The sequence below is a fragment of the Chanos chanos genome, chromosome 7 (assembly GCF_902362185.1).
Source record: "Chanos chanos chromosome 7, fChaCha1.1, whole genome shotgun sequence".
Lineage (NCBI taxonomy): Eukaryota > Metazoa > Chordata > Actinopteri > Gonorynchiformes > Chanidae > Chanos > Chanos chanos.
The window spans coordinates 1,058,107-1,066,134 of NC_044501.1; positions in this window are offsets into that span (position 1 = coordinate 1,058,107).

Here is an 8,028-nt window from a genome sequence, read left to right on the forward strand (position 1 = left end):
TTTACCAGCATCACTGAATGTTTCTTTTAAATGTCAGTCAGTGGATTGACAAATGGACTTTGGTTAATAAATAAAGATATAATGATTTTTAATATATCACACACACGCAGCTTCATTTTGTCATTTATAGCATTTATTCACACACACACACACACACACACACACACACACACACACACATATTTGGAGTGTCTATCACATCATATTTGAATCATTAGAATGCGAACTTGACTTTACTTTTTGTAGTGCTGGAAGCATCTGATACAGCATCTGTTTGTCTCTTAGGGAAACCATGAGCTGATGTATCTGAATCAGATTCCCTGGGTGCAGTGAAAGTAGAGCATTTGAGCTTTAGTGTTTAGTGTCATATGGTCCAGGTTTCAGTGTCAGTGTTTAGTGTCATATGGACCAGGTTTCAGTGTCAGTGTTTAGTGTCATATGGACCAGGTTTCAGTGACTGTAGAGTTTCATATGGACCAGGTTTTCAGTGACTGTAGAGTGTCATATGGTCCAGGTTTTTAGCATCAGGTTGTTTTGTCTGAGGCTTAGTTTGACTGCGCAATTTGAGTTGATCCTGAGAAAACAATGTTGTTTGTTTATCCTCATCTGTGGCAGAAGATGGTCTAATACAGAGACCATAACTAATTGTGTACCAGCCAGAGGAGGATGGACTCTCCCCTCTGAGTCATGTTTCTTCTCAAGCTTTTTTGCTAATTCAGCTAAAGGGAGTTTTTCCTCTCTGCTGTTACCTTGGGCTTGTTCACTGGGTATGTCAGGTGTGGTGTCCTGTTGAGATGGTTTGTGACAGTGTCTGTTCTGTAATGAACTAGGCAGACTGACCAAGTTGGGGCAAAAACATTTTTAAACATTTCAAATGTTATGATTGGGGTTTGGTTTTGTTTCTCTAATTCTGTAATATAAGTAATATTGAATGTAGAAAGGAAGCAACTACATGAAAATTGAAAGATATCATGAACCTCACCCTTCACTGGGACAATGTTTTCCTCATAGTCCTGGAGCTAAATGTCTGTCTGAATGAATTACTCAGTAATATTTTCAAACACTGGAATTATTATGAACCTTTCTGTTTCACAGTCAAATCCCAAGATCATTGTCAGAACGCCATTTGTAAAAATTTCATCTGTCAGACATTTAAATTTTTTAGTAGCAAAATAGCACAACTTACATACTGACAAGAACTTCTTGTAACCAATAGTTACTTGCTAACAAAAAAATCCCTGTAATCAACAGTTACCTACTAATGGAAACTGCCTGTAGACAACAGTTACCTACTAAGTTTCCATTAGCAAGTAACTTTTACAGGCCAGCCTCAGGATACACGAACTGAACAGAACACAGACAGAACACTGTGTTATCCTACTCAACCACAGTGACTGGTCCGAAACTGAACAGAACACAGACAGAACACTGTGTTTTCCTACTCAACCACAGTGACTGGTCCGAAACTGAACAGAATATTTATTAAGAACAGTCTGGCCATAGAGCTGGACAGACACAGGCAAACCTGACTACACAGAGAACACAGGCAAACCTGACTGCACGGAGAGCACAGGCAAACCTGACAGCACAGAGAACACAGGCAAACCTGACAGCACAGAGAACACAGGCAAACCTGACAGCACAGAGAACTGATCAGGGAACAGAGCAGACACAGCTGCTTCTCCTGACTAAATGTGAAAAACATGGACAAATTTGACACACTGACAAAGGACAACTCCCCATCTACTACACAACCAAGTACAAACTCAACACCACACACTGGCAAAGGACAACTCCCCATCTACTACACAACCAAGTACAAACTCAACACCACACACTGGCAAAGGACAACTCCCCATCTACTACACAACCAAGTACAAATTCAACACCACACACTGGCAAAGGACAACTCCCCATCTACTACACAACCAAGTACAAACTCAACACCACACACTGGCAAAGGACAACTCCCCATCTACTACACAACCAAGTACAAACTCAACACCACACACTGGCAAAGGACAACTCCCCATCTACTACACAACCAAGTACAAACTCAACACCACACACTGGCAAAGGACAACTCCCCATCTACTACGCAGTGAAGTACAAACTCAACACCATTATCTCCATATATCACACACAGATTATTTAATTGTCTCCATATATCACACACAGATTATTTAATTGTCTCCATATATCACACAGATTATTTAATTCTCTTCATATATCACACACAGGTTATTTAATTGTCTCCATATATCACACACAGATTATTTAATTGTCTCCATATATCACACAGATTATTTAATTCTCTCCATATATCGCACACAGGTTATTTAATTCTCTCCATTTATCACACACAGGTTATTTAATTCTCTCCATATATCACACACAGGTTATTTAATTCTCTCTAATTCTCTTATATATTACATCAACGATAATTATACAAAAATGCAATAACATGTTAACGGGCTGGCTAGCCAGTACTAATGGTTGAATCAATTCTCGCTGCCTCTGTGAGAGCTGGTATGACATTCATGTGCATTTGCACTGTAACAGACGTTTAACTGCATTCTGATGCAAACACAGTCAGTCAGACTAATGTTAAGTTCAAGTTCAAGTTCAAGTCTATTGTCGCGTATTTAATAATATGAAATATTTGTGCTCTGACTCTCACTGCCTTAACTTTAAAGGTCACACCATCACAAAACCAACACAAAAACTAGGACATTACAGACCTATATAGATTATGTACAATATGCACACGTAAGCATACTATATATACACAATATACAGTACATGAGGACATTACATATTATAGAACAACATATGTGCATATGGTTGTGTCAGCTGTTCAGCAGTCTGACTGCCTGTGAAGAGAAACTGTTACTGGGTCGGGTGGTGTGTGATAATGTCATGTTTTTTAGACGGAGAGAGCGAGAACAGAACAGGAGTGGGGTGGCTGGTGTCCTTGGTGATATTATGGGCTGTCCTTTTGGCAGCGAGTGGAGTAGATGTTATGAAGTTGTGGTAGCTCTGTGCCAATGGTTTTTGCTGCTGTCTTTACCGTCCTTTGGAGCAGTCTGCAGTCCTGAGCAGTCAGGTTGCCAAACCACACCGTGATACAGTCTGTCAATACACTCTCTATGGTGCAGCGACAAAAGTTCACCACAGCTTTGGTATTCATGCCAAAGCTCTCGAGACGCCTCAGAAAGTGCAGTCTGTGCTGCTCCTTCCTTGCGGATGTGATTGGTGTTGAGAGACCATGTGAGGGTGTCTGAGACATGTAAACCAAGAAATCTAAAGCAGCTTCTACAGTTTCTACAGATGACCCATTGATGGAAATAGGAACGTGATTTTCTCTGATCTTTCTGAAGTCAACAATGATTTCTTTTGTCTTATTGACATTTAGAGAGAGGTTGTTATCATGGCACCAAATGGTCACAACTGTTCCATTTCCCTCCTATAGGCCCTGCCATCACTGTCGCTTATTAGTCCAATCACTGTGGCGTCATCTGCAAATTTTATGATGCTGTTGTTGTCATATTTGGCAACACAGTCGTTTGTAAACAGGCTGTACAATAGGGGACTGAGACAGCAGCCCTAAGGCATGCAGGTCCTAAGAACTAAGGACTAAGTGTTTTGCCTATTCTCACAGCCTGGGGTCTGCCTGTCAGAAAATCAAATAGCCAATTACAGATAGAGTTGCTCAGACCAAGACTGCTGAGTTTCAACACACAGCTTGGATGGTACAATTGTATTAAAAGCAGAGCTATAATCAATAAACAACATTCTGACCTTGTTATTTTTCCTTTCAAGGTGTAGGTTACTAAAGCAGTATGCAGAGCAAGTGAGATCTACAGATCTACAAGGCAAGAGATGGGTTTTTTCTTAGGTATAGGTACAATGGTGGTTTTCTTAAAGTACAATGGAACAACACACAGTGGCAGGGACAGGTTAAAAATGTGAGTAAGTCGCAGACAGAAGCTGCAGAGGAACTGCAGAGAAACAGAGCCCACCTTCAAACTCTTCCTGCACCACCTGAAACTGCACAAGAGGCGCCAAGATGGCAGGTTAGGCAACCTGCATGACTTAAAGACTATGTTCATTGAATAGAGAGGAGGAGCAAACATTAAAAGGACATGTTACCTTATATAAAACACATACACACACACAGTGGTGCTTCATGTCCCTAGCAGGCATCTGTAGTTGTTTTGATCTACTCTCCTGGCACAGAGGGGAGTCATTATATATTGTTATTGTGGTGGGCAGGAGTGACTCCCTGTTGTGCTCCTTATTATTGCAGAGCAGAAGGAGCCTCCGACTGAAAACGCTCTGCTGTCTCATCCGGTAGGTTGTGTAGGGGATGTGAGGTGTGTGGCCAGTAGGTTATGTAAGGGATGTGAGGTGTTGTGTGACCAGTAGGTTATGTAAGGGATGTGAGGTGTTGTGTGACCAGTAGGTTATGTAAGGGATGTGAGGTGTTGTGTGACCAGTAGGTTGTGTAAGGGATGTGAGGTGTTGTGTGACCAGTAGGTTATGTGGTGGGGATGTGAAGTGTTGTATGACCAGTAGGTCGTGTAGGGGATGTGAGGTGTTGTGTGACCAGTAGGTTGTGTGGTGGGGATGTGAGGTGTTGTGTGACCAGTAGGTTGTGTGGTGGGGATGTGAGGTGTTGTGTGACCAGTAGGTTGTGTAGGGGATGTGAGGTGTTGTGTGACCAGTAGGTTATGTAAGGGATGTGAGGTGTTGTGTGACCAGTAGGTCGTGTAGGGGATGTGAGGTGTTGTGTGACCAGTAGGTTATGTAAGGGATGTGAGGTGTTGTGTGACCAGTAGGTTGTGTAAGGGATGTGAGGTGTTGTGTGACCAGTAGGTTATGTGGTGGGGATGTGAAGTGTTGTATGACCAGTAGGTTGTGTAGGGGATGTGAGGTGTTGTGTGACCAGTAGGTTATGTAAGGGATGTGAGGTGTTGTGTGACCAGTAGGTCGTGTAGGGGATGTGAGGTGTTGTGTGACCAGTAGGTTATGTAAGGGATGTGAGGTGTTGTGTGACCAGTAGGTTGTGTAAGGGATGTGAGGTGTTGTGTGACCAGTAGGTTATGTAAGGGATGTGAGGTGTTGTGTGACCAGTAGGTTGTGTAAGGGATGTGAGGTGTTGTGTGACCAGTAGGTTGTGTGGTGGGGATGTGAGGTGTTGTATGACCAGTAGGTTGTGTAGGGGATGTGAGGTGTTGTGTGACCAGTAGGTTATGTAAGGGATGTGAGGTGTTGTGTGACCAGTAGGTTATGTAAGGGATGTGAGGTGTTGTGTGACCAGTAGGTTGTGTAAGGGATGTGAGGTGTTGTGTGACCAGTAGGTTATGTGGTGGGGATGTGAAGTGTTGTATGACCAGTAGGTCGTGTAGGGGATGTGAGGTGTTGTGTGACCAGTAGGTTGTGTGGTGGGGATGTGAGGTGTTGTGTGACCAGTAGGTTGTGTGGTGGGGATGTGAGGTGTTGTGTGACCAGTAGGTTGTGTAGGGGATGTGAGGTGTTGTGTGACCAGTAGGTTATGTAAGGGATGTGAGGTGTTGTGTGACCAGTAGGTCGTGTAGGGGATGTGAGGTGTTGTGTGACCAGTAGGTTATGTAAGGGATGTGAGGTGTTGTGTGACCAGTAGGTTGTGTAGGGGATGTGAGGTGTTGTGTGACCAGTAGGTTATGTGGTGGGGATGTGAAGTGTTGTATGACCAGTAGGTTGTGTAGGGGATGTGAGGTGTTGTGTGACCAGTAGGTTATGTAAGGGATGTGAGGTGTTGTGTGACCAGTAGGTCGTGTAGGGGATGTGAGGTGTTGTGTGACCAGTAGGTTATGTAAGGGATGTGAGGTGTTGTGTGACCAGTAGGTTGTGTAAGGGATGTGAGGTGTTGTGTGACCAGTAGGTTATGTAAGGGATGTGAGGTGTTGTGTGACCAGTAGGTTGTGTAAGGGATGTGAGGTGTTGTGTGACCAGTAGGTTGTGTGGTGGGGATGTGAGGTGTTGTATGACCAGTAGGTTGTGTAGGGGATGTGAGGTGTTGTGTGACCAGTAGGTTGTGTAGGGGATGTGAGGTGTTGTGTGACCAGTAGGTTGTGTGGTGGGGATGTGAGTTGTGTGACCAGTAGGTTGTGTAGGGGATGTGAGGTGTTGTGTGACCAGTAGGTTGTGTAGGGGATGTGAGGTGTTGTGTGACCAGTAGGTCGTGTAGGGGATGTGAGGTGTTGTGTGACCAGTAGGTTGTGTGGTGGGGATGTGAGGTGTTGTGTGACCAGTAGGTTGTGTAAGGGATGTGAGGTGTTGTGTGACCCGTAGGTTGTGTAGGGGATGTGAGGTGTTGTGTGACCAGTAGGTTGTGTAGGGGATGTGAGGTGTGTGGCCAGTAGGTCGTGTAGGGGATGTGAGGGGTTGTGTGACCAGTAGGTTGTGTAGCGGATGTGAGGTGTGTGACCAGTCGGTCGTGTAGGGGATGTGAGGTGTTGTGTGACCAGTAGGTTGTGTAAGGGATGTGAGGTGTTGTGTGACCAGTAGGTTATGTAAGGGATGTGAGGTGTTGTGTGACCAGTAGGTTGTGTAAGGGATGTGAGGTGTTGTGTGACCGGTAGGTTGTGTGGTGGGGATGTGAGGTGTTGTATGACCAGTAGGTTGTGTAGGGGATGTGAGGTGTTGTGTGACCAGTAGGTTATGTAAGGGATGTGAGGTGTTGTGTGACCAGTAGGTTATGTAAGGGATGTGAGGTGTTGTGTGACCAGTAGGTTGTGTAAGGGATGTGAGGTGTTGTGTGACCAGTAGGTTATGTGGTGGGGATGTGAAGTGTTGTATGACCAGTAGGTCGTGTAGGGGATGTGAGGTGTTGTGTGACCAGTAGGTTGTGTGGTGGGGATGTGAGGTGTTGTGTGACCAGTAGGTTGTGTGGTGGGGATGTGAGGTGTTGTGTGACCAGTAGGTTGTGTAGGGGATGTGAGGTGTTGTGTGACCAGTAGGTTATGTAAGGGATGTGAGGTGTTGTGTGACCAGTAGGTCGTGTAGGGGATGTGAGGTGTTGTGTGACCAGTAGGTTATGTAAGGGATGTGAGGTGTTGTGTGACCAGTAGGTTGTGTAGGGGATGTGAGGTGTTGTGTGACCAGTAGGTTATGTGGTGGGGATGTGAAGTGTTGTATGACCAGTAGGTTGTGTAGGGGATGTGAGGTGTTGTGTGACCAGTAGGTTATGTGAGGGATGTGAGGTGTTGTGTGACCAGTAGGTCGTGTAGGGGATGTGAGGTGTTGTGTGACCAGTAGGTTATGTGGTGGGGATGTGAGGTGTTGTGTGACCAGTAGGTTGTGTAAGGGATGTGAGGTGTTGTGTGACCAGTAGGTTATGTAAGGGATGTGAGGTGTTGTGTGACCAGTAGGTTGTGTAAGGGATGTGAGGTGTTGTGTGACCAGTAGGTTGTGTGGTGGGGATGTGAGGTGTTGTATGACCAGTAGGTTGTGTAGGGGATGTGAGGTGTTGTGTGACCAGTAGGTTGTGTAGGGGATGTGAGGTGTTGTGTGACCAGTAGGTTGTGTAGGGGATGTGAGGTGTGTGACCAGTAGGTTGTGTAGGGGATGTGAGGTGTGTGACCAGTAGGTCGTGTGGGGGATGTGAGGTGTTGTGTGACCAGTAGGGGATGTGAGGTGTTGTGTGACCAGTAGGTCATGTAAGGGATGTGAGGTGTTGTTTGACCAGTAGGTTGTGTAGGGGATGTGAGGTGTTGTGTGACCAGTAGGTCATGTAAGGGATGTGAGGTGTTGTTTGACCAGTAGGTTGTGTAGGGGATGTGAGGTGTTGTGTGACCAGTAGGTTGTGTAGGGGATGTGAGGTGTTGTGTGACCAGTAGGTCATGTAAGGGATGTGAGGTGTTGTTTGACCAGTAGGTTGTGTAGGGGATGTGAGGTGTTGTGTGACCAGTAGGTTGTGTAGGGGATGTGAGGTGCTGTCTGACCAGTAGGTCGTGTAGGGGATGTGAGGTGTTGTGTGACCAG